This window comes from Clupea harengus, chromosome 15, assembly GCF_900700415.2.
Source record: "Clupea harengus chromosome 15, Ch_v2.0.2, whole genome shotgun sequence".
Taxonomy (NCBI): Eukaryota; Metazoa; Chordata; class Actinopteri; order Clupeiformes; family Clupeidae; genus Clupea; species Clupea harengus.
This window is the reverse complement of record NC_045166.1, coordinates 17458564-17483667: the sequence shown is the minus strand read 5'-3', so window position 1 is coordinate 17483667 and position 25104 is coordinate 17458564. Positions and strand designations below refer to the sequence as shown.

Below are 25104 nucleotides of genomic sequence, written 5' to 3'. Positions count from 1 at the left end.
GGCATTTAATGAGCAGTCCTGTTCACAGTAACCTAAGGTGCAGTAGATTTATATCTTTCATAAGTAGAGCCCATGAGACTTGGCTCCAGGACCTCCGTGTTGATAGACCCATGCTGCTCCAGCCGGAGAACCTGATGACGTTATGCTGATATTTTTATAAAAACACACAGCTTGGGGTGAGTCGCACAAAAAGAAGGAGTCCAAAGGTTTGGAGTACGAGATTGCAAGTACTGTGGTTTTGTCCATACGGTTTTATACCAGACTATACACTGATTCAATCTTGAATAATCCAGAACAGCATTTGTACCCCTAAGGAATTCAACCACTGACCTGGCCATTGCCAGTATATTCATTGATCCCTGTTGTACCATCCTGTAATACTATATTATACCTATGGTCTCTCATGGCACACTATGATATATATACTTTATGTTATGCCTTGTTCTTTAAATGGAGCCACTGCAGTATATTAAGATTTTCGATTGTGACTTCATATCATGATGTGTTTAAACCATGAAGGATTGTACACACGTGACTGGTGACTACCATGTAGAAGTGACTATGCTTTGCGGTAAGATGAAATCTGAGAGAAGTTATCCCTGGGAAAACCTACAAGCGGAGCTCACTGGTGTCATTCTGTTTCTGAGGTATCGGTGGTGTCATCTCAAAACAGGCTGTCCAAGCAGTAGTGAGCCATCTTGTTTTTTCAGCTGCCTGTCTTTGTCAGGCACTACATAAGAAAAAAAAAAAACTCACTCAGACTAAATTATTGACAATAAAAGTAGGATAGAGGAGACAGTGCTTAGGAAACTTGACTTCCGCCCCGAAAGCCACAAAATGTGCTTCGCGTTAAGAGGACGAGAGGCTTCGTTTGGCCATTCTCTAGCTGAAACAATACACACTCCCCTCAAAGTCTACGGCAAGTGGCACGGGTAAACCAAGTCGAGTTTGCATGAATAAACAGGGCAGAGAACAGGAAGAGAACTTCCAGGACTGTGGGCAGAAAGAAAAATATATGCACCCAAGGCAAGTATAAACCGTTTCGAGGCCCCATCGTCCCAGAGAAGAGCGATCCCAAACTATTTAATGCAAGGCATGGTGAAACACTAGGGGAAAATGTGAAATTACATTAGGGGCACACATCCCTCTTCGTCTGCATGTCATTACACGCTACAAATAATGAAAACATTTTTGTGGCCAGATTTTCCTTGGAAATCCCGCTATTCTACCACCTATTAGCTCACAGCCTGTGTGAACATGGTGTTGTGTGTGTGTGTGTGTGTGTGTGTGTGTGTGTGTGTGTGTGTGTGTGTGTGAGTGTTTCACAACTGTCTATGAGTTTTACTGTACAGGAGTCTCAACCTGCCTTGTTGAACTAACCAAAACTCCAACAGACCCATCAGATCTCGTTAAGCTGTTACTTCCGCCCACCAAACCCCACTTTAACCCCAAAAACCGCACGATTTTAGACTCTCCTCATTTTACATTACGTAAATTACAACTCCAACACGTAGCACGTCCAACACTGTAAAGACTGGAAAAACTGAGTATTGGTTTTCGCCGACCTAAGGGAATAAAGAAATGTACAAAGTTTGAAGCGGAGAGGCTGTTTAAACTAAACTGTTTCCTTTATAGGGGAGTAGACACTGTGCAGTGTTTTGGAGAGAGAGAACAAGTGTATATTTTGGATTTAGCTCCCATTTAAAAGCCATGAGCCTCAGTCTCATTGACCTATGTAGACTGCAATACCTCAGCTCATTCCCCATCCTGAAGCTTGACTACATCATTTGATTTTCCATGCACTCTAAACGAACCCCCCCCCCACACACACACACACACACCCCCACCCCACTACTCCCTCCCAATTCCCAACTTTTCCATCCCACTCCAGAACTTTGGACAGAGACACTCCGACTCCGACTTCCCTCTCCAAACTTCCTCCCACCACTCCCAGAGGCGATTATCTCTTAACAAGAGGTTAATGGCCGTCACGGATCGACGCAATCGGCACCCCCTCTGGCCTCACTGCGATTAATTCCCCCGCCATAAATCTGTTGGCCCAGGGATGCAAGCCAGGCAATACAGAGGGGTGAAGCTTCCTCAAAAACTACCTCGACAGCAAACTGCCTTAAGCACTGTCAAAGCCAATGGGCTTCTCTGCTGACAGCAGCCATCAAAAAATTAGGCTGGAACTGTATTTTTCCAGAAGAGCTGCACTATTACATAACACAATCACAGTCTGTCATGTCAACGTACAAGGTAATGGTGACGAAGTCTCATGCTAAATAGACTTGAATCTGCAGTATCCACTGTTTTACATCGGAGTATAATGACATGTTTTGACTGAGCACGTTTGAATGTGTATGTGCAAGTGTAAGTGTCTCTCCACCGTGTAAATGAAGATCACGAGGAGTTCAGACAATAAAGTACGGGAAAGTGCATCGCCACGGTGGCTAGGGTGTGACCGTTAGAGGTCAAGAGTGGGACACTCAGAAGCAAACAAATTGGGATGTGGATTCTCACGGAGCGCCGCCGCAACAGAGATACACCAAAGTCACCCCTTTCCGATCCTGTTTGTGTCGAATGCCGTAGGAAGCAGAGGTTAGGCAGGGCCAAATTATCCTATCCCAGCTCAGTCCTCCGATCCAGATATGAGCAGTTCACGGCAGGGCAGAACAGGACAGGAGGACACAGACTCCCTTAGTGGGTATGAAAAAAACAAACAAATACGTTTTATCTGGCGTAGGATCAGCGGGGCAGTAAGCTGGTGTGCAGCAGTGTAGTGGACTATCTGTCCACATGTCCTTCTCATGACCCCCCCACCACGGGGCCGTTTACACCAGAGCTTTGAGATGGTTCCCACAGCCACCCCACCCCACAGCCACCCCAGCCACAGCTATGCAGTCTTGTGCCTGGATATCTCTGCTCTTAAGACGAGGTGTGTAGCAATACATTGGACCTGAATGCACTTCCCTCACAAGGGCCTCCACTTTAAAACTGAACTCCACCTTGACTGCCTTACATGCGTAGCTCAACTGCTAAGCAGGTAGAGTACGCACTGCCAATGTCAGAGATACCTACACATTTCTAATTTTCAGATTGGCGACACAAAGAAGAACTCCGTCCGTATACATCACTGCGGTCAGGAATTCTCATGCATGTATTTTGAATTGTGTAGGCCTACTACAGCCATAACTGAACTGTCAACTCAGCAGTCATGCCTATTCAATGGGAAGAGACCACATGGTCGACTCCAAGGTATATTTACAGTACAGACGCAAATATCAAAATGTGTCTTGCAGTAACTCCAGGTTTTTTTTACTATATCATTTGTGTAATTGATTGCAGTCTTATTGAAATACAGGCACTAAGAGAGGATGATCAGTTTGACAATAAAAAAAAACTACTTTTAAATCAATACCCAAATTATTTGAGACTCCACCTTGACGCTTACAAATGTTGTAGTGCAACAGCCTGGACGATTTATTCATTCTTTGGTAAAAACGGGTACAGCGCAAATGGCAAAACTCACATGGCAGCCGATTTCCATAACAAACACACAGGACGCACAGCACGAGAATTTAAAGTTCATCCATCCCATATAAGGAAAATTGTGGAATTAGTCATGAAGTGTGTTAATGTACACATGAATTAACACCGATTTGTTCATGTTTATGAAGTGAATGGGCCAATGCTGGTCGACGCTGTGTTTGATAACTCTGACGAAAGTTGTGGGATTGTACATACACGCGTCCTACGCCAATGTACGTCAATGCAAAGACTGATACATTTGGCCCATAGAGCTTGCGCTGTGCATGTTTTGCATAGAGTTGTTGACTGTATGACTAGGTGCCTGCTCCATCCTAGTATTCTAGGGCAAACACTAGCCCCACACACACACACACACACACACACACACACACAAAGAAAGAGAGCTCATGAATCAGACTGAATTCAGGGCAGTTTTCTCAGCTGCCCAGGGTTTTGTTCGTTCGCCAACCACCGTTCCTTTCTGTCAAATCAGATCAGCCGTGACGGAGATTGCAAAGTAACCACATTTTGCAGAGGCTGCCCACAAGCCAGCGAGCTCCAAAGTGTATTATTGTAATTTTTCATCATGGTTATTCGGTCATGAGAGCGAGGTCATCCATCCCTCCTTGCTCTCCCACTGCCAATGAGGATATCCAAACCTACAGAGCAACCTTCCACATGAGACTGAGAAGAACCTCTTCAGACAAGCACACCAGATACACCCACCAGCAGGAGGCCCCTAACTTCTCAAGATGTTCTTCAGCCCCCTCCCCCCCTTTTAAAGTTGGAGACAGGTGTGGTAGTTGATCCAGTTCTGGGTGAAGTCTCACCTTACCTCTTCATGTGTTCCTGAGGACCGTCATTTCTCATATTCAAACACATCCCTGCGTCTAAACCAAAAGGTGCCGCTCCATGCAATCCTCCCCTAAGAACTACGGGTCAGGTCACAGTCACTGGACAGTGAGCATCAAAACTGCTAGTAACTCTTAACTATGACAGCACTTACCATACTAAAGTTGCAGCCCCAGCTTCGAAGACGATAAAAACAAAACCGAGAAACAGTGCGAACAGAAGAGAGGCGGCTAGTCCTTGGCAGACGGGCTCTAGCGGATGTTTGCGGCTCAAGAGCGAGGAGATGTGTGAGGAGGGTTAATCCACACAGCTGGAGAACAAACAGGTCCTCACAGGCCGGCCCCTCCAGCCCCCGCTGCCGGGTCACATGACAACGCAAAGCGGAGACACAAGGGTCCTCTTTCTCAGGGGGGCACACAGCGCATCGCTAATTGATGGTTCTGCCTCTCAAATATATGCACACAGACACACACACACAACACACACACACACACACACACACACACACACACACACACACACACAATAAACAAAGATGGCCTAGGAGGGAGCTCAGTTAGAGGGACACTCTATAGCTGAACTTGGATGGTTCAGGATAGAATTCATTGTGTCTATTTCGGGCACTTTTGGACGGGTTAGGGCTTTCAGTGGTTGACATCTCACAATAGTCGTTTCCTCATGCCAGTCTCAGAGATTTGCTCTGGTGAGCATTCATCCAGACACAAACAAGTGAAAACTGGCAGTGGAACAATAAAAACTGATGACCTACATGGGAAAGGGAATGATTCCAGACACGCTGTTGATGTTTTTCCATTAGTCTTACTCATCTTGTTGATTCCAAAAATTCTTCACATACTTGAGTCCTTCAAAATTTGATCCATGTTCTTGGTGATACTACTCTAAACCCAGTTGGACACACATTTTCTTGAGCTGACATAATTCTGACATAAAAAAGGCCCACGTTGTAACCGTCGGGTTGCCAAGAGATAAGGTTTTTTAAGGAAGTTCCAAATTGGGGTAATTGTTCAGACAAGTCATCAACCCTGGGAGTTCTCTCATGCCCATCAGTGCGGGAAGCCACTCTGACGGAATTGAGTCCTTTTTCCTCACTGGAAGTAAATCCCTGAGGTGTTGGCAGAGGCCTAAAAATATGGCTCTCTGGAGGCCTGCGACGTGTTTGGTCTGAGACCCTTCCAGTCTGGCAGGAAATGCACAGGAGGCCAAACCCCTCAAACCGCCGGTTGAACGAGGCCCCATGAGATTCTGGGTGCAACACACACCAGACCACAGCATTTAGCAACAAAAAAACCTTGCCTAATTACAGGCCATTTATGGACAAAGTGTTGTTCTATTTAAGTACACAACAGAGCGCTAACACAATGATACAGGAGCAAAGTGGTATGGCTGCTTATCGGGAGTTTTACTGAGCTCAATCCTGGCCACCTGCGGCCTTGACAGACCACAAAATCCATGATGGTTCCTCAGCTGGGAATAGCTGGCTTTGGGAGGGACATTAACTAAGACCACAAAGTGAGGCCTTGAGCCACTCAGCAACGGGGGTTGTGAAAGAATGGAGAGTCAATTGTGACAATAACAAAATTAACAACATCCGCAGTGCTCAAATGTTCCGGAATGTTCTTCAGCTGTCAGCAAGATTCAGCAACATGTTCTAATTCCTTTAAAGATGAATTGATGTTGAAACATGCATTCCCCACGTCTTCGTATCTTACAACAACAAGAATGAGGGTGACATAACCACAAGATTCCATCTGCCTAGCCATCTTGCAGGCTATTGCTCCATCTATCTAAAAATACACTTCATTATTGGGTGAGATAACACATGAGAAATGAAAACAATGCAAAGACAAAGGGGAGAACTTACTTCCATTCCTCACGTCAACGTCAGAGCGCCATAATTACTGAGTTTGCGGCCAATGACAAAACCAAATACGGACATATCGCAATAACTGTTCCACAAAGTTATTTGGGGACAAATTTCCAGACAGAAATTATACATAACCTCTGGACCAAATTACATTTGGGATCGGGACTCTCCACCGTTGGCTAAATTTAGTAGTCCTAATTCCTACCCTTCCTGTAGATACATTAGCGATATGTCACCTGATTACTGATAAGCATGTGGCACAGGATTAATGGACCTTCTCCTGCGGCTCCCATGGTCCTGCACAAGCAGACCATTTGTGATGGACAACAGTGTCCTTTCAGGAGCAGCAGAACTGATTGGTTTCTTCCACTGTGCCAGCAAGCTCAGACACAGCAGGCAGGCAGGCAGGCAGACACACACACACACACGCACACACAATTGCTGTCATTCAGCTGGTAAACGTGATCCTCCAGAGAGGGTGAGAGCACTGAAAAATGGTTGCTTGGATTTCCAGGTCTGTGTACATGCGCACTCGGACACTACCCATTCCACTGCAGTACAGACACATTTGTGTATCACGATTAGTCACAGAGGGAAGGTGAGAGGAGGTGGGATGGAGACTGCGGTGGAGTGTTGGGCTGACCATAGCAGGAACCTGACCCAAGTACAGGTGGGCAAATGGAGAAACATGTTCACTAACTATATTTTCTGCATGCTGAAGTTCCTTATAAGATATCTGGTTGCCAATGTGTATTTTTTAACACAATGCTGGTTGTCAAATCTTTTTTTTTTGTAGCACAAGCAATGTCTTGTCAGGGAAATATCAGGACACACACACACACACACACACACACACACACACACTTACATGTGCACATGCACACACACACACCCAATATGCTTAAAAAAAAATGATAAGAAGTCCTTGTTTGGGCCACATTGCTTCAGATTGTTCACTGCATTCTGTTCTAATGCTCAGATGGGTCTTTCATCTGCACAGACCGAATCGGAGCTTCAGAATGTCTGGCATGTGGAGGAGACCGCCCGTGTGAACCATGAAGTACAGCATTTAAAGGATCTGCAAATCCTCCCTTTTCTCCTCCTTTGTCAAGCCCCTGTCTTTATCTCTGTAAGTTTCTTCACATTATCAACAAAACACAGCATGGTCTTCATTTTAGTAGGTAGTGAGAACAAGCTGCTCTGTACACAATGATGTTTTACTATATGACAACATCAAACGTTGTATTACGAATAGTTAAATGTGTACATTTACATACTGTTCAGATGACCTTATGTAGAAGTTCATTGACCTAAAGATGAGCTAAAGCAGAAGGTTCAAAGAGGACTGATACCCTCTAAGATAATTGATTACCCTCCAAAAGAAATATTATTTAGGCCTAACATTTTTAACTAGATCAGTTAGAATAAACTAGTGCTTTTAAATATCTTAAACGAACACCAGGATTGTTGGTCAATCCCCCACTGAGTCCAAATTTAGCCAAGTTGATTCAGCAGGTGATGCATCATCAACAAAGAATTTCCCAGTTTGCTGGCAAATAAGCCTCACAGTGCATCTGTTTCTACTCAACAAAGGCAAGAACATCACACCAATTGGTTGTGAGCAAGCATAGTAAACACGACACAATAGGGAGCCAGTGTGTGCTGGCTGGGTTCACAAGAACATCTTCAGTGCAGTATCGCATCACTTGAAACAAACATGAAGGCAATCAACCTTGCATTATAGAACACAGTGGTAAAAACCTTAATGTATACATAACAGATATAAAAAAAATTGTCACAATCTTCTACGAAGACAAAATGGGCCTTGTAACGTCAAAGCCTTCAGATGAAGCCAATGGGTAACATGATATGGCTTCATATCTGTCAATGGACACCTGCATGAACCATAAAAATCATGCCGTCATGGCAACCCAATCTGTGGCTGAGAACTAGTCAGTTTTTTATACCCCAACAGGCTTGTTAAGGTTTTGTGTACACATGGTGTCTGCAGTGTATCTATTGGCTCTCTCCAGCAGGCCAGACATCCTGCAGGTAAAGTATGGTGCATAAAAGCTGCATGTGTATCGTACCGATAACATGTTTACTGTATTGTAAGATTTCTGGGATAGGACTGCACATCCAGGTATATAAACAGGTTGATTTTACAGTGTAAGCTTCTCTAAATAAAGACATCTGCTTGACAAAAATACTGGCAAATGTATCCAAACAATATTTAGTGAGTTACACTGGATCAGGCTTTCAGTGGAAAACGAAACAGCTGAAGGATTTGGTCACGTGGCTCTAGTTCAGCGTTTCTGTACGACAGGTTGACAACTATCTGACGGAGATCAGGAAACCAGGGGGGAGCGGGTGCAAGCGGACCAGCGTGTGGTTCAGAACTCGGGCCAGCCTCTAGGCTGCCAAAAAGGAAATGGGTGTGCCTGAATCTCACCCCCCCACACACATACTTAGCACCATTCTCTCATGGGACCCATTGTTCAAGACAACCTGAACCACCCTGTCCGACACACACACACACACACACACTTCCCTCCGTTTCATTTCATAAATACTCCACCTACAAATGGTAAAATAGTGTGATAAAATACTATGTCTTTTCCAAGAACAGGGTACACAGTCAAGGAAGACAAACTCCTACACCTCATGTAGACTGATAGCATCCACATGACCTATTCAACCCTCTACTGCCAGCTCTTTCCCTCCCTCCCTCATTCTGTGTCTACATTGTCTATGCTCAAAATGAAGTACCACCGAGGCTGAAGACTTGCCTTACTTCGAGGGAGTGAGAAACAGTCAGCTGGAACATTTCCCTCAACTTACATCACGCGGAATCTTTCAGAAATATATCCTGTTCAGTTACCCTCGCATGAGTCATCAGATGTAGCAGCTAGCTGCTCCAGGGCCCTTTGCACCCCTCTTCGTTTTAGTGATTTCTTTGCGGCTTAAGGCGCCTGGTGAAGTGAGCTTTTTATCAGGCAGCCTACCCTGTCGAACAGCGCTGAGGCACAGACACACGTCACAAGTCTGTCGGGATTTTGGTTGCATGGCTCAAGATAAGCCGCGTAATGTTGACTGCTTAAAAACAGTAAAGGTAGAGTAACGAATCTAGCCAAGTACTGTTTAGGGGATCTACAGCACAATGCTGCATGAGACACACGATGCCTGCTCAGTGGCCATTTAAACTACTCTTGCAAACTCCGTCACTTTCCGTCAGCATTATCTCCAAACTCAGACAAGTAAGACCAGTCCTCATGAACTCAGGTGCCACCTCAAATGTCTCGGGTGGTAAACACGAAACAAAGCACCATACACTTTTTCTCATGTGCACCAATCTCAAAGCCAATTCATTTGGCTAAAATGAAGAAAATAGCTTGACAAACCATACGAACAGCCCCTAATTTCTGTTAGAAACGAACCAACCCTGTTTTCGAGAGAAAACTCTAAATGTTCACATCGGACAGTGCAGTCCTCAAGACACTTGTACCCAACTAGAAACTTGAGTTATTCAAAGATGCTCGCATTGATGACATGCTCACAGTGAACACATGCAAGTAATAGGCTCAACAGCTGTTTGAAACAGGCTAGCATCGTTCGAAAGAAGAATGACATCGGAACGCCACATCCACTAGAAAGTAACGATACTGATGTGACCCTGTCTGATTCCATCTCAATTGCTTTTAAGTTTTCAAAGAGCGATCTTTCAGCAGAATGCATTCTTACAGAAAAGTGATTTGCCCCAGGTAGAAATATTGTAAACACACTATAATTCAGCATGAACCAACTTTGTTTTGTCAAACTAAATTAAAAGTCGATAGTCGTTAGTCAAGTTAGTAAGATACTTTGTTACTCACCAAACAATGATTCGAATTTTATCGATGACAGCCCCCGATGAAACTCCGAAAAGTAACTGTTGCATTTATATTGCCGACTCGATTATTCCACCTTTCGGCCCGTCAAGGATAACAAAGTTAGGACTAGAATCCTAGCAGTGATTGCTCATTTACTTGGACCAAATGACAGTCATACTCATCTAAGCTCCCTCAAAAATGCACGGCTTTTTTTAAATGTTTCCACTGCGCATGCCCACAGAGACGGTGGCTGGAGCGTCCGGTTCAGTTCCTCAAGTAAAACCCCCTGTGTAGTTGAAGTCATACAACAAAAGGCTTTAGCTCACAACCAACCAACATTAATGTTATCACTTCTAAATTCTATTTACAGATGTCTTATGCGATGAGTAGAAACTATATTGCGAACAGTGAGTGTAGTGTAAATGTGGTGCTTTTTTAAATGAAAGAAGAGGAGGTGTCAGATCTCTCTCTATTTTGTGGAAGACAATTTGTGTGAGAGCTCTCTCCCTCTCTCTGTGTGTGTAGCAGCTTACTCCACTTTGTGGAGAATCAGACAGCTTCTTTCCACATTCTAGATGTGAAAGACTCTGGACTGGACTTGGACTTGTACTTTTTTCTGGACGTTTTCTCTGTTCCTGTCCTGTCTACTCAATCTTAATTTTTTCAGTCCTTTTTTCCCAGACTATATAAAGTAAATAAGAGCAAATATAAACTGAAAAAGTAAAGAATAAATACTTTAGCTATTCCATGCCAAATGTCCACAGACACTGTATTCTGAAATAGTGCATTCCTACCCAGTGAGGCATGTTTGAAATGAAATAACAGAATGTACACAATACAGTCAGTACCACATCCTTTAACAAACTTTGCAACAAAACCTTGAAGAAAATGGTTGTACAGTGCCTAGGATAACCCAGGCAGTTGTGAAGGAACATCATGGAAATGCCTAGGAAAGCGTTAAAATGGCATAAATATTATTTGTTTACAAGACTACCTGGAATAAGTCTGTTTTGGCTACTGTAAAAGCTACTGTCTTGCATATCAGGAAAAGGGCAAACCACTGAACATTTGTACATGTTATGGTTCTCTCTGTCTCTAAAATGTCCATCACAATGAAGGCTAGCTAGCCAAGTGTAATGCAATTAATGAATAATGAGATGCTTTCAACATGAAGAAAAGGAAAACAAGAATACTGACTCCTCCTCATGGATGCGCTTGTGGCAAATAATCTGAATGAACCAGAATTAGTGGGATCTGCAAGGTAAAGTTGATTGTAAGTTTTAAATTGGGGTTAAAGTATTTACACTACATCTCTTTGATGCTTTTTCCAGGTGGTGGTAGGGGAGTTACAGTTAGCTATCGGACAAATAAACTTGACCATAGGGATTACAGTGAATTCACCTGACTTGACCTTTTAGTGTGGTTTCAAATGTTTTTGAAAGATGAGTGAAACCTTTTGAGTATGGTTGTTACGGCCACTCTGGCCTCTCCACTGAAATCAGTCTTGAATTGGTTTAAGTTTGCATTCGCTGTTGGGTGTTTTTTCCCCAATGTCTTATTTACATGAACGGTAAACCATGAGCGGATCTGTAAATTCATGCAGACGCAAGTGGAAAGTTTTAGCCTTGGCATCCCCGGCTCTTGTCCAGATCATCACTGTGACAGGCATTCATCACAAATTATATTCGATTAGCGTAAATTGTCTGTATTTGGGGTTTACAGAAAGTTGACAGCTGGTATGCTGCTAGTCACCACACACACAGCAGACTGTACTGCACTCTTGTGCAGTGTGTGCTTTGTGTTTGCTGACCACTAGTGGCAAAGAACTAGACAGGACCACTGCAGTATGGGATGAAAGTGGACTTCTGAGGACAATGTGCTGAAATTTTGGTAGTGACAAGGCTCGCTTTTCCTTTGTAATCGGCTCACAACTTCACCAGACCAGCCTTCATCATTTTATGTCTGAATCAATGGCACAATACTGAGTTTCAGCATAACAAGGTTTTTTTTCCTGTTAAACCCATAGGTAGCATAAAGAATGAACCCCTGTCACAGTTATTCCCCTATAGTTATCCCCTATACACATTTATTATATATCACATATATTGTAATATACGATGCCCTGGCCCCACATACTTAATGCAATGACACCAGATCTTCCCTGTAAAAGATGATGTCACAGGAGAAAATTAGTTAGCTTACCTATGCTAATGCTATGCTACAGTGGTCATTGGTCATACTTAAGAATGTCTAAATCATCAAAAGTATTTGGTGATGGATGTGAACCAGACTCCAAAACTCAGATCCAACGATCTTACAGCTCCCTCTAGAGGATGGAATGTGTCAGTACAGTCTGACCTCCATTTCAGACCGTGAAACTGAGGCTTTAGTTCTCACAACACCCAAGACTCTCATAGGTCAAGGTTGGTCATCAGTACCATGAGCCTCCAAAAGGGCAAAGTATTGCTTATTCATAATTAAACAGATAACTAATAATAAAAAGATGACCCAGTACATAAACAAACAATCAAATGAATACAACTGCATGCAAACGTTACTTATTACAATCACACATATTCCACTGCTGCAAATGTATCTCATAGTTGCACATATATCTCCATGTAGAGACTTGAATTGGACACTTGTTAATGAAATGTCCACTACTACCACATGATATTATGCATTTGCGCTCAAATATAGCCTGTGACAAGTCCTTTCAATGTGATTTTGGACTCAGTTCCCACAGTATGACAAAGCACATCTTGAAAGCAACCAGTAGATCTATTACAAGGAGTGACACACTTCAAATGTGTGTAAATTTGAGATAGTAAGATTGGAAACATTAAATTAACCATGAAAGTAACAAATGAATTTTGATTCTTTGAAAACCATATTTTCATAGCCATTTTTTAATGCAGCCTTGTGACAGAGATTAGGTATGATGAGTGTACTTACATAGTGAGAATACAGTTAATATTGATACACAAATACAATTATACACACACTCACATACAATAGGAGACAACAAAAGTAATGACCTTAACCCTCCTATTATGTTCAAATTTTACCCACATCTATTATGCTTGGGGTCAATTTGACCCCAGCAATTTAAACCTCCAAAAAATTATTATAATTTTTTTGTTTTACCCAAGTTTATGTGTCAGGTACTTTAGGTTTGTTTGTTGACTACCTAAATAGCCCTTAAAAATAAAACAATATCCCCACCCACTCCCTTTATACATCCAGAATACATGTTACGCGACTATGGAGAAATATGCAGATCCCCATAAATTCTAACTGATTGACCTAAAATTGGAAAAAGATATCCTTCTGGTGTTTTTATGGCTTCATATTATTTCTAAGTACATATTGTTGTTATCTATAACATTTGGAATAAAAAACGATTTCTTTTATCAAGAAAAGTAACAATGTGATGAAAAAAGTTGATATTTCTTATATATTTTATACAATTAAAACAGCCTGGGGTCAAATTGACCCCAAACAACACCTATGCGTAAAGTATGTGTACAGGACATTGAAAACATATCATCATGTTAATTTTGTGTTTACCCAGTTGTCCCCATTAGATTAGGAAAAGTCATTAAATATGAAGCAAAACAAATTATGTCAAACATTTATTTAGAGACGTTAAACATTGAATGGGGTCAAATTGACCCCAAACATAATAGGAGGGTTAAAGAGAAAATAGAAGAAATGGTTGGTGATGAAAATATCTGTTCAAGGGGACCTACTTTGAGTTTTAAATAACCTGTTGATAGAGACATGTAATACATTGTTATTCTATTTTTAATCTGAATGCTTATCCTGTTTTACTGAGGCATACAACCTGTTTTTACTGATAGTCATACATACTGTTCTTCTTTCAAGGACATGTTTGAGAGCACTTCTGTAGTGATACGAAACAGACATATCAACATCCTGGGACAGAATAACGCCCTGTGTCTGCTCATATAAAGGCTGGCTGCGCCCTGCTCATCTCTGGAGTTTGTTCATGATATTTGGTTGTGACACTCCCTCTTTTGCAAAAGATAAAGCGCTGATATAATTCTGATTGCTGGTCTCTGTCTCATTAATATTAACGTCTTTATATTAATTTTATTTATTTATTTATCTAACAGAATCGGGGGCTTCGTCCGGGATCCCAACATCCGGTGGTTCGGAGTCTGAACTTCTGAAATTCCATGCACGGGACGGTCTGGGACCGGTTTGGGAAGACCTCTACCACTTTGTTTGGCTGTGGGAGGCGAGGAGTAACGACTTCTGAGCCCCGGTGAAGGGATCCCATGAACCGACCGCGTCGGGAGAAGAGACAGCATCAGTAAAACAGGCCGTGAGTAAAATCTTCTTACGTACAGAAGTGCCCTAGGACCAGAGGTCCACGAGAGGGTTTGGTTTTAGGAACCAGAGTAGGGGCTCAAATCCTAAGTGGTTTTAGGAACCAGAGTAGAACTCAAATCCTAAGTGGTTTTAGGAACCAGAGTAGGACTCAAATACTAAGTGGTTTTAGGAACCAGAGTAGGACTCAAATACTAAGTGGTTTTAGGAACCAGAGTAAGAGACTCAAAAACCTAAAAAGCAAACAAAATGGGAAACTGTTGTTGGGGAGGAGAGGGCTCTGAAGCATTAAAAGGAGACGCTAAATGTATGGAAGATGCACATCCGGGTAGTAGCCTACAAAAAGACTGCACCGTTGGAATCATAAATATGGGTTTAGGGCAGTGGCGTTTCTACATTAGGGGCACATGGGGCACTGCCCCACCAGATCCAGATGGCGCTGTGGTGCAGAAAGCTCAATACATCTGTGCTTTATGGGAAAATATCATTGCATTACATTTAGCAGACGCTTTTATCCAAAGCGACTTACAAGGATGTATACACATTTTACATTTACACTGATGGCACACTGCACATCAGGAGCAATTAGGGGCTCAGGGCCTCATTTACTAACAGGATTGCGCCTGTTTCAGGCGTAAAATAGGGGGTAAAAACCTAAAACCGTATTTATCAAATGTGGCGCACTTTAGATTACGGCTGCTGGGAGTGTATAAGGGAAAGTGGGTGTTCGTCGCAAAGAGATGGGAGGAGATGCGTAAAGTGCGCCTAATTATGTACCCTATTAGTAACGAAACAAGAGGTGTTTCAGCATGACATATCAGCTGCTAAATGAAAACTATGTGCCTGCGAGAAATTTGAAAAATACGAACATCAGAAATGTTATTTTGTTTAAATGTTTATATTTGATATATCATTTGATATAGGCATATACAAAATTGTCCCACCAGCTAGGTGTTCGGCCACGCTTTACCCAAAGGTCATTGTATGGGTTACTTTAAACCGTATTTTCATCCATAGTTCAAGCAAACCGAACGTCTGAAATTTTCAGTTGTCCCTGCCCTGTCCACGCTTCAACTCCAGTTTTCAAATGTATCTGTCTAGGGCAGCATTTTTGTAAAGCCTGGTTTTCAGTGTTGGAATGCGCCGTTTTAAAGTAAGGGGTGTCGTGTATTCCTACCAGACTATTTAACGGGATGCTATGGAGCAGTTAACCTGGTGTAGTAAAGTGTATTTACTATTTTAGCATTCAAGCCACTAGGTGGCAGCAGTAGTCTGGAGTGGGTGGTTGGTCTGGGTGTCAGTTGGAAGTTTACCTGCATGCTAGCAGTTGGATAAAGCTACCTGCATGAAACTGTTTTGTTGGATTACGTGGTAATAAACAGATTGAACATAAAGTTGTCCAAGTTACTACAAATGGCGACGAGGATAAAAGCACAGTGAAGAAGCTTCTGTGGAAAAGTGTCACAAAACGGTTGGATAAAGGACGACGTGAACTTCTAGGAGCAACATGGCCAGTTTGGTAGGAAGCACGTTACCGTTCAATAGTCAGGAGCAATCTTGGGAAGAGTATTGTGAAGTCCAGCAACATTTTTTTGATGCCAATAAAATTGAAGAGCCAGAGAGGAAGAGGGCTATTTTGTTAAGCTCAGTGGGGAGCCAGACGTACAGTTTCATAAGGAATTTGCTCAGTCCTGCTAAACCAGGAGATAAAAGTTATGACGACCTTGTGAATCTGTTAAAGGAACACTTCAATCCAAAACCCAATGAAATATTTCAGCGTTTCAAGCTCTTCTCCAGAGCCAGGAAATCAGGGGAAACTGTGTTGGAGTATGTTGCGGCGTTGAGGAAAATTGCGAGCGACTGCCAATATGGAGACAAGCTCACCGAAATGCTGCGAGATAGACTAGTGTGCGGGATTGGAGAGGAACAGATACAACGTCGTTTATTTTTAGTGACTGGGCTAACCTTTGATAAGGCTCTAAAAATCTCGCAGGCGATGGAAGTAGCCAACAAAGACGTGCGTGAATTGCAGACTAAAGGCCCTCGCATACTTCTGCAACAGCGTAAATCGTTGTGTAATTGTTGTGTAAATTTACTCGTTTCAATTCATAGTTCCTAAAAGGGTTGCGCGTGTTGCAAAGCAATTCACCGGCAGAACAATAGGTGGAGTAACGTTTTTTGTCGAAGACGACATAGAGAATGACGTCTTTGTGTGTGGAAGTCGTTGGTTTGTTTATGTACCAGGTCATGTTGTCCACACACACAGTGAAGGATGGCAACCGACAGATGATGGAGTTGTTGATCATTGGGGTTGTATAGCCTTAAATGTCCATATCTCCTCACCTCTCCCGACGACCAGCCGGGCCATGTTCGACAAATATTTAGAAATCATACAAGGGCTCAGGTCGGGCTCGGACGTCGGGGTATTAATTGCAGCGGGACAATGGAAAAAAAAACACTGTGTTTTAAGGCAGCTGCTATGGATTATAGACTACACTAAATAAATTGCGAAATGAAACAAAAACGCATCACAGTTTAAGTTTTATTAGTATTGATTGATTCACATCGATATGAATGGATGACATGACTAACAAGTGGTGGAAAATGAATATGAAAGTATTTGTTCGGTGAATTAGCGCGTTCTCTCCAGACAGTCGCAGTCAACGTAGTATGTTGCAATTCACGTGGATTTCTAGAGAATGACGTCTTTGTGTGTGGAAGTCGTTGGTTTGTTTATTTACCAGGTCTTGTTGTCCACACACACAGTGAAGGATGGCAACCGAGATCATTGGGGTTGTATAAATGTTCATATCTCCTCACCTCTTCCAACTGGACCCGACCAGCCAGGCCGTCTCCGACAAAATATTTAGAAATCATACTAGGGCTCAGGTGAGCCATCAGCACGATAAGGCATTGAACATTTCATATTTAAAATATCTTAATAAGAAGTGAAGTCAACATGTCTGCTTCACATGATGTAGAAGTTAGTTTATTGACACATATTTTAAGGACAGCCACAGCGCTTTAAAACGACGTGTTTATATACAAAAGTGAAAGATAAAAGGCGAGAGAATCGCCAGGTGTACCTTCTCATAATGTAGGCTATGTGTGTTTGTAATACAATGGTGTGGGCCGCAAGTTAACTCCACTTCACAGGTACACCTGGCGATTCTCTCGCCTTCTATCTTTCACCTTCGAATAATTTTACTTATAAATATGTCGTTTTAAAGCGCTGTGGCCGTCATTAAAAGATGTATCAATAAACGAACTTCTGCATCATGTGATCTGTCTTTTTCGCCACTGGTAGGAATTGCCAACCTTTGTATTTCGTGTAATACAATGGTGTGGGCCGCAAATTAACTCCACTTCACAGGTACACCTGGCGATTCTCTCGCCTTCTATCTTTCACCTTCGAATAATTGAACCTATAAACATGTCGTTTTAAAGCGCTGTGGCCGTCATTAAAAGATGTATCAATAAATGAACTTCTGCATCATGTGATCTGTCTTTTTCGCCACTGGTAGGAATTGCCAACCTTTGTATTTCGTGTAAAACACATGTATTCATAACATCAAGCCTTTTGCCCACTACACTTTCATGCTCCGGTACGTTTTTTGCCTTTGTCCCGCTGCAATAAATATGCTTACTTCACTCAAAATAAAGTTCTGGCGTTGAATTGCTTTGCAGCACGCACAACCCTTGGGGAACCATTTATGTATCTGCAAAGAAATCACATAAATTGCAACATACTACATTCTCAGAGGATGACATTAAAAAAACGTTTACTGTGTCTGTTTGGAGAGAACGCGCGCTCATTCACCGAACAAATACTTTCAAATTCATTTTTCGCCATTTCATGTCATCCATTCATATTAATCAATATTACCTAATACAACTTTAACTGTGATGTGTTTTTGTTTCATTTCGCAACTTATTTACTGTATAATCCAAGACAGCCCGTTTGTAAATATTCCACATTTGATGTAGGCTACTGTCAAATCAGAAAGGAAATCAGCTGTCACTCTATTACCTGACCAATAGGCTACCTTTCAAACTCGGTGATATTCACAACTAATTTGTCCTTCATTCTACCTAATATGATTAAACGGCATATGTTATTATGTATGGGGGGCGACAGTGGTACAGTGGTAGAGAAGTCGTTTAGTAATCAGAAGGTTGCTAGTTCGATTCCCTGTCGAAGCGTCCTTGAGCAAGACACTGAACCCCTAATTGCTCCTGATGTGCAGTGTGCCATCAGTGTAAATGTAAAATGTGTATACATTGTAAGTCACACATATGTAAGTCGCTTTGGATAAAAGCGTCTGCTAAATGACTAAATGTAAATGTATTACGTGAGGCAAGCGTCAGTAGAGTTTTGTTCGGTTATCTGCCCTCTCTAGACTGATTACTGACCAACCAAGCATGTCAATTTTCTTTTAGGTTGATTTTTTGGTGGATCAGCTGTCTTTTTTGCCACTTGTAGCCTACTGGATCGCCAACCTTTGTATTTCGTGTCACAAATGTATCCTAACGTCAATATTGGCCTTTCACCCACTTTCCTGCTCCGGTAAAAGTCCGGTAAGTTGTCCCGCTGCAATTAATTCGCCGACGTCAATCAAAATGTTCGCACTATGATTCCAGGTCACATTTTCATCCCGGTCCCCCATCTAATGTTAATACAGTGTTGTAGGATATAATGGTCTTGCTCCTATAATGTATAATGTATAATGCAGAGAAAGAAAGAAAGCGCCAGATAACCGAACACAACTCTACTCACGCTTGCCTCACGAGTGCAATACCAAACTTCATCATATTTGATAGAATGAAGGACACATTAGTTGTGAATACTATTACCGAGTTTGAAAGGTATTGGTCAGGTAATAGCCGAGTGACAGCTGATTTGACAGTAGCCTACTGTGTTTTAAGCAAATGAAATGTGGAATGTTTACAAACGGGCACCTGCTATCGCTATGAAACAAAAACACATTACAGTTAAAGTTGTATGTCAACACAGTGGCATACCACATAACTATCGTCGGACAATAGCCTCTGAGAAGGTAGTATGTTGCAATTTATGTGGATTTGTGGACACCCTTCACATCTCATCTTTAATCCTCCGATTCATGCATTCATTTCAACTGTTCTATCATCTGAAATATCACGGTATGTCGAAACAAACCTTTGATCTAAACAGAATATTCAGTATGGAATGGGAATAGATCAGAGCAGTATCTTTTACGGCGTTTGACAAATATGCCCCGATTGTTGTGCAAGTGAAGTCTCCTGCAAATGGGATATATTCTCCCCATGAATTTGCGGTCATTTGAATGTCCTTATACGTGTTTAAGGAGGGGTTGTAAATGTGCTCATATCTTCGGACCTCTTCTGTTATGTTTGTTCATAATCAACAAGAATAAGTTTGTGAGACAGTCTGCAGGATATTCATAAAAAAACGTGTCATTAGTATGAACAGTTGAGACATTGACTCCGTCGGGCTCCGGTGGGTTTGGACAATATATTTGAATGGCTGTGGGGCTCGATCAATATTCTGTCAGACGCGGGCGGGCTCGGACAGAAAAATTGGCCTGATCCACATTCCATCGGACACACACACTATTCTTGTTTATTTATGATTCAAATTCTTCTTGGGTTTAACCTGGCTTTTAAAAATGGCGGTATTATGCTATGAAAACGGAAATGTGAGACTCCAGAAAGGATGTAGTCATCAGACCAGCAGACCAATCACAGCCTTGCAGGCTTGTGTAGGCTTGTGTAGATTTTTGACGCGTGGATAGAAAAAGGGGTCGATGCACGCAAGGTGTGAAAAAGCTTGCAAGGGGCTTGCAAGAAGCTTGCAAGGGGTGAAAAAGCTTGTGTATCTGTGCGTTTTTCTGAAATCGCCGAAGTATGAATCGGCCTTCAGTTGTCGGAGTCCTCGTCTGCAAGCAACCAGGACGTGCACAAAATGGCTGCTGCGCGATCAGAAACTAGAAGAGAGCGCAATAGAGCATGCTACAGGTGCGGCAGTGAACAACACATGTCCAATGACTGTCGTTTCATCTCGGCAAAGTGCCACATGTGCGGTAAGGCAGGGCACATTCAGAAAATGTGTAAGTCTAGATTTTCACTGGATGTATCCTTAGATAAAAAGGGGGAAAAACAGCAGACAAGAAAATGGGGGAAAACCCAGAGAACACATCATGTCAGTGGTAGAGAAGGGAGTGAATCAGAGGAAGAGGATGTGTTTGTGATGAAGAGCATAGGAGACACTGTTATCCCAAAAGTTGCACCTCTCACCATGACATTGACAGTTAATGACAAGAAAACCAAGTTTGAAGTAGACACAGGGTGTGGGGTGACAGTAATGAATGAGGCGGATTTCCAAAAGCTGTGGTCAGGGAAAATCAGGCCAGAACTGGCAGATGGTTCCATTAAACTGAGGACGTATACAGGACAGAAAGTGGAAATATTAGGAACTGTGACTGTCGCTGTGAAAAACAAGAAAACAAGGAAAGACTTGCCGCTGGTGGTAGTGCCAGGCACTGCACCAAACCTGCTTGGGAGAGGCTGGATTAAAGAACTGGGCTTAGAATGGAGCTCAATAAATCACCTGACGGGCGCAAAAGCACAAACATGGCAAGATGTGCTAACACAAAATGAGGAAGTGTTTAAGGAGGAATTGGGTAAGCTGAGGGGGCCACCAGCAAAACTCTATGTGGACGAGGAAGCAGCACCCAGATTTTTCAAACCAAGACCAGTGCCGTATGCAATGAGAGCAAAGGTTGAGGTTGAATTGGATCGATTGCGGAGAGAGGATGTTATAGAGCCAGTCAAATATTCTGAATGGGCCGCTCTGGTTCCAGTTTTGAAACCTGACAATACTGTGAGGCTGTGTGGGGATTATAAATTGACTGTTAACAGAGTGTCAAAACTTGAGCAATACCCGATTCCCAGGATAGAGGACTTGTTTGCAAACCTGTCAGGGGGAGAAAAAATTAGCAAGTTAGACATGAGCCATGCTTATCATCAAATTGCTTTAGATGAGGAGTCAAAGAAGTTTGTGACGGTGATTACTCACAAGGGGCTTTTCACCTATAAAGTCTTACCTTTTGGAGTCTCCTCTAGCCCGTCTATTTTTCAGCGCACGATTGAGGGAGTCCTACAGGGGATACCACACGTGGCGATTTTCCTGGATGACATCCTGCTGACGGGCAGAAATGACCGGGAGCACCTCCACACTTTGAAAGTAGTCTTGCAGCGACTACAGGATGCAGGGCTACGACTCAAGAGGAGCAAGTGCATGTTCATGGCAAGTGAAGTGGTTTTCCTGGGCCACAAAGTGGACTCCATGGGCCTGCACCCAATATCAGACAAGGTACGAGCCATTGAAAATGCACCACCACCATCAAATGTGACAGAGTTAAAGGCCTATTTGGGTCTTCTAAACTATTACAATAAGTTCCTGCCCAACCTATCAACTGTTTTAGCTCCTCTGCACAAGCTAATGTGTAAAGACACTGAGTGGAGATGGAGAGCAGAACAACAAGCTGCATTTGAAGAGTCAAAGAGACTACTGCAGTCCGCTGAAGTCTTGGTCCATTATGACCCTACAAAGGAAATAATCCTTTCATGTGACGCATCTCCATATGGTGTAGGAGCGGTGCTATCTCACAAAATGCCTAATGGGGCAGAGAGGCCCATAGGATTCATGTCTCGCACACTGAGCAAAGCTGAGCGCAATTACTCTCAGCTAGATAAAGAGGGCTTAGCTGTAATTTTCGGAGTTCAGAGGTTCCACAAATACATCTATGGCCGTAGATTTACAATTGTGACTGACCATAAACCGCTGCTGTCACTGTTCAATGAATTGAAAGCAGTTCCCCAGATGGCTTCTCCACGCATTCAGAGATGGGCAGTGACGTTACGGGCATACGAATATGAGATCCATTACAGACCAGGGAAGGATCATGGAAATGCTGATGCACTCAGCCGCCTGCCATTACCCGAGGTGCAGAAAGCAGAAGGGCCAGAGGAGAGAGTGCTCATGCTGGAGAATTCGGACATTACACTGGTGTCAGCTGACCAAGTGAGATCATGGACTAACAAAGATGCAGTGCTGGCGAGAGTTAGAGAGATGGTGCAGAAGGGGTGGCCACAAGAAATGGAGGGAGGAGTTCAGGCCATACAATGTTAGAAAAAATGAATTAAGTGTGCAGAACGGGTGTGTGCTCTGGGGAGCACGAGTCATTGTGCCTAAGCCAGGCCGAAGTGGCGTGTTGAAGCAGTTACATCAATGCCATCCTGGGGTATCTCGTATGAAGGCGTTGGCGAGGAGTTATGTGTGGTGGCCAAGGCTGGACCAAGATGTGGAGAATGTGGTGAAAACCTGCAGCACATGCCAGGAGTACAGGCATAACCCACCAGTAGCTCCACTTCACCCGTGGGACTGGCCAGCCCGGCCCTGGCAAAGGCTGCATGTCGATTACGCAGGACCTTTCATGTTTTTTGTGCTCATTGATGCCCACTCAAAGTGGATGGATGTATATCCGGTAGTTTCTTCCTCTTCAGCTACCACCATTGAATGTTTGCGAGTTAGTTTCAGTAACCATGGATTACCAGATCTATTAGTGTCAGACAATGGTACTTGTTTCATGAGTGGGGAGTTCAAGGAGTTCCTGCAGAAAAATGGCATACGACATCAGCACCCTACCATCCCTCCAGCAATGGTTTAGCTGAACGAGCCATACACATTTTTAAGCGGATGATGAAGAAGTGTTCTGAGGGCTCTTTAAGAACAAAAGTGGCAAGAGCTTTATTCGCATATAGGACAACACCACAGACCACTACAGGGTTGTCACCCGCAGAAATGTTGATGGGTCGAAAACTTCGCTGCAGTCTGGATTTGATACATCCTGACCTGAAAAAGAGAGAGCAAGACAAACAAGGTAAACTGAAAGAAAACCATGACAGGAGGGCAAGGGGCCGACATTTTGGAGAAGAGGATCCTGTCCTCACCAGGAATTTTGGCCCGGGACCGAGATGGATTCCTGGACATGTAGAGACAGCGACAGGGCCAGTCTCCTACAAGGTGAGGCTGGCGGACGGCCGAGTGGTCAGGAGGCATGTAGACCAGATCCAATCAAGAGCGTGTTATCCTGTGGAGAATCCTGAGGTAGAAGTGGGGGGCTACACTTCACCTAGTTCCGATGCAGCTCCGTCGTCAGGGCCTACTACACCAGAACTGGTAACCCCTTCTGAACAGGAGGACACAGAGACGGCGCCTGTTCCTGACAGGGACGAGAACCAAGGGACTTTGGGGGAAGGGGTAGAGAGTCCTCATGCAGGGGGAAGACACTCATCACGCTTGAGACGGCCTCCTGCATATCTGGAGGACTTTGAGACATACTGAAAATGAAGATGCACACACTGGATATACACTGACACATAATTGTGTGATGGACTGACAAGGACTGATAACACACACAAACACACACACTGATATACATTAAAAAAATAATAATAATAATGAATAATAATAATTCTGTTCTGTTCTGTAAATTTAGTAGGTACAGTGCTGTTGGAGAATACTGACCTGCGGTTGGGTGTTAAGTAATTTACCTCATTAAGATTTTGTTCCTGCTTAAAAGGGGGGAGATGTAGTAAAGTGTATTTACTATTTTAGCATTCAAGCCACTAGATGACAGCAGTAGTCTGGAGTGAGTGGTTGGTCTGGGTGTCAGTTGGAAGTTTACCTGCATGCTAGCAGTTGGATAAAGCTATCTGCATGAAACTGTATTGTTGGATTACGTGGTAATAAACAGATTGAACATAAAGTTGTTCAAGTTACTACACCTGGCTATTAACTATCCTAGCTATCTCTAGCTTAGGGAACCATATTAACAGTTTGCAGTTGCCTGTGTGTGATTAACTCATGTTAATATGTGTGAATATGAACTTGTGAACATAAACTCGTTAATATGAAGCTGCACAGGCACCCTGAGGGGTAACCATAGCAACCCAGAAACGCAATGTTCGCTGAAAAGTTGAATTTCCCAAAATCAGCTCACCAATAAAAGACAGTCTTGAATTCAAAGTGATCACAACTTTTAATGCGGACGGAAGGGCTAAACGGAGAAATATTTATGAGTTTCTATATTTACCTGGGTTAGTTTGCTGTAACCTCGTGAACCAAAAGCTCTAATTCTAATTTTAGCTCATCATCCATGGTGGAACACGTAGGCTCTTTCTTCCCTATTTTAGCGGAGCGCTAAATAACCATAATGGGCGGTGTTAGGCGCAGATGACGCGACGATGTTCTTGTTTGATAAATAGGATGCAAAATACCGTGCGTTATTTGCGGTTTGGCAAAGGCGCAGATTAAGCTGCGGTCGCAATGTTAGTAAATGAGGCCCTCAGTGTCTTGCTCAAGGACGCTTCTGATTACCTTCTGATTACTAAACGACTTCTCTACCTCCTGTACCACTGGATTTTATTTAATATGCAAAGTAACGATTCAATTTTAAATGTGTGTGTGAATAAACTAGACTCACAAGCATTGCTGTTTTGGAGTAATTTGATTCGTGTGTGTTTCTGTGTTTGTGCTTGCTCTGT

General features: G+C 43.0%; 1 protein-coding gene and 1 pseudogene across 5 annotated transcripts in view; one reads left to right on the top strand and one right to left on the bottom strand.

Moving 5' to 3' along the window:
• The window catches only part of LOC105907257 (pleckstrin homology domain-containing family G member 3-like), a 72542-nt gene extending 62192 nt beyond the window's left edge, over positions 1 to 10350 (bottom strand). The window contains exon 1 of one of the 5 annotated variants that reach the window (XM_031581858.2): positions 10141 to 10350. The gene's annotated coding sequence lies outside the window, so the exon portion shown is untranslated. Of the gene's footprint in view, positions 1 to 4537; positions 4647 to 9149; positions 9217 to 9273; positions 9372 to 9709; positions 9805 to 10140 lie in introns of those variants that run through there. The other 4 variants (XM_031581862.2, XM_031581861.2, XM_031581863.2 and 1 more) reach the window with 4 other exon arrangements.
• Positions 10351 to 19998: 9648 nt separating this feature from the next.
• On the top strand, positions 19999 to 23998 carry LOC116223679 (annotated as a pseudogene).
• The last annotated feature ends 1106 nt before the right edge of the window (positions 23999 to 25104 follow it).